This window comes from Montipora foliosa, chromosome 5, assembly GCF_036669935.1.
Source record: "Montipora foliosa isolate CH-2021 chromosome 5, ASM3666993v2, whole genome shotgun sequence".
NCBI lineage: Eukaryota > Metazoa > Cnidaria > Anthozoa > Scleractinia > Acroporidae > Montipora > Montipora foliosa.
Window position 1 is genome coordinate 17,245,936 of NC_090873.1, and position 2,500 is coordinate 17,248,435.

Consider the following 2,500-nt stretch of genomic DNA (forward strand, 5'->3'; position numbering starts at 1 on the left):
AAATTTGGGAATAATTTCACGCGCGTTTTGTCCAAATTCAAATAATTTCCCGAGCCTTTAGGCTCGGGAAATTATGTGATTTTGGACAAAACGCAAGTGTAATTATTCCCTAATTTCACGGGTATACCATTTGATTTGCTATTAATAACATGGATGACAAATTACTCCTTAACTTTCAAACCTGGACGCCATTTTAGCACTGTATGGAAAGTTGCCATGGCAACAATGTAATTTCACATGTGAACTTATAAATTGATCCTGAAATTTCGCGCCAAAATTACGGAGTAATTCGTCACCCATGTTATTATGAACGAAATGGTATATGAAATGAATCATTTATTGAACTGCGGATGTGAAATCAAATGAAGCTACATGATCCTCGCAGTTAAGAACGTAATTTACATGTAAGTAATATTCATTCATTCATCACAGGAACATTTCACCCACAAATGCAGAGGTTTCATTAGAAGGCGGCAACCGGCCAATTCCGCCGGGTGCTCTTTAAGTTATGCGGCAATCAACTCGAAACTTCATCAACCCCCCCCCCTCCCCCCCTATCGTCGGATTTGTGTGTCATACCCAACTAAAGAACAATCTGCATCATCTCCTCCTGTCTTTAATAAAGACCTTTTGAAGACCTTTTGGTAAGCCAATCGCTCACAAATGGGCGCCCGAAAAAATTTTTTTCTAATAACGTGACACTTCCAATTCAATTTTCCCCACCCCATGCAGGCAAAGGTCAAATTTCTCCACTTCCCGATTGCACAGAAGATAGTCAAATGCCTAGGGTTTGCCTGGGGAGGGGGTGGGGGGTTTTTGAAGTTTTGATTAATTTTGATCTGTGCATTTTCCGGTAAATTACACTGAGATTCTCACCGTTTCAGTTCGCTCCATTTCAATTTATTTTAGACAAGATGCCTGTAAGGGCGTATCCGTGGGATGCACAAACAGTTAACACAAATTGTCCAGTTACAGTGAACTACAACCACGGGTAAACGTCGGAAATTGGGGAGAGATTACCAGAAAGATAAAACTATAATTTAACTAGAAGTTATTTGTTGTAAAAACAGAAAGAGGTTATTTCTTATTAGTAATGCTACTAAATTATCTAGTGGAAACAACGAGGCCCTATTAGGGGTTATCAGGAATACAGGAGATTTAGGTAAAAAACTTATAGGGATATGGGATATTTGGGGGGGGAGTGGGGAAATTAACGGGATGCAGGATATTTAAAAAAACCGAAATGGTATTATAGTGATGCAAATCACAGGAATTAACGGGATAAAGGCCAGGATTTTTAGAGATACGGGATACTTAAATTCCACCCTCCACTAATGGGGCCTCAACAATCAGCACAGCAATACTATCACAATTTGGACGTTATCCTAGAGGAGGATATGTCTCTTGAACACCACGTTGCTGCTATTTGTTAATCCTTCTTTTTTCATTTAAGGAACATTTGCGAAATCAGGAAACATATCAGCGTTAAGGCCTGTGAGACACTTATCCACGCATTCATTTCTTCTTATTAGATTTTTGCAACTTGCTTCTTTATGACCTGTCTAAATTTTCAGTGCAAAAGCTACAACTGGTACAAAATGCTACTGACAGCCAGAGTCCTCACCTTTTCTCACAAATCCGAATGTAGTACTTGAATTCTGTGTAGCCTACAGAATTTGGCCATCCAGTGGGCAAAGAATCCAATATAAGATTTTACTTCTTACCTTCAAAATCCTCAATAACTGTCTTATTTGTCTGACTTAATCAAATCTTATAGACCTTCTTAACTCTTTAAAGAGAGCTTTCTTTTGCACAACCCCTGAGCTGTGGAATTCACTCCCTCATAACGTCGGATCACGTCATTCTATATCTATATTCAAAGGCTTACTTAAAAGCTGGCTTTTCAAACAAGCATACCTGGACTAGTTATTGCCATTGAGTTGGTGCAAGATTTTATGATACATGTATGTGAAATAAGACTGATTACAAAACCTGTGTTATCTCATGGGTTTATTCTATCGTTTATGTGTTTATTGTTTTATTTTACACTCTCTTAATCATGATATTTTTATTAATTATTTGACTACATGTATACCCTTTTTTATAAATACATTCTTTGTAAATATTTACTTTTATTCTTATGTAAATAATTTTATAACCTAGTTTTTAATTATTGTCATTGTGAAGCAGTTTTGAACTTTGGAATTATCGCTAAATAAAATAAAGGTATTATTATTATTATTATTTTATTATTATTTACTTTTACTAAAGCTTTTTGAGGAATGTCAAGATAAAAAGGTGAGATTTCTTTGGAATACTGACTGGAGATAGGCTGCTTCATTCGTTTGCTTTTGTTTGTCTATAAAACGAAATAGAGTGTATGTCTTTGTATTTGGTTGTTTACGGCTTTTTATCCAATATTCTTTTCACGTTTTTTGATTCGTGTACTAGGAGGAATGGATTTACATGTATTTTTTGTTGTCAAATGTCATTGACTTGA

At 36.0% G+C, this 2,500-nt stretch overlaps 1 protein-coding gene across 1 annotated transcript in view; it reads left to right on the top strand.

The window, feature by feature from the left end:
* The window catches only part of LOC138003708 (prolyl endopeptidase-like), a 205,340-nt gene that overhangs the window by 453 nt on the left and 202,387 nt on the right, over window positions 1-2,500 (top strand). The gene's annotated exons all lie outside the window — the stretch shown is intronic.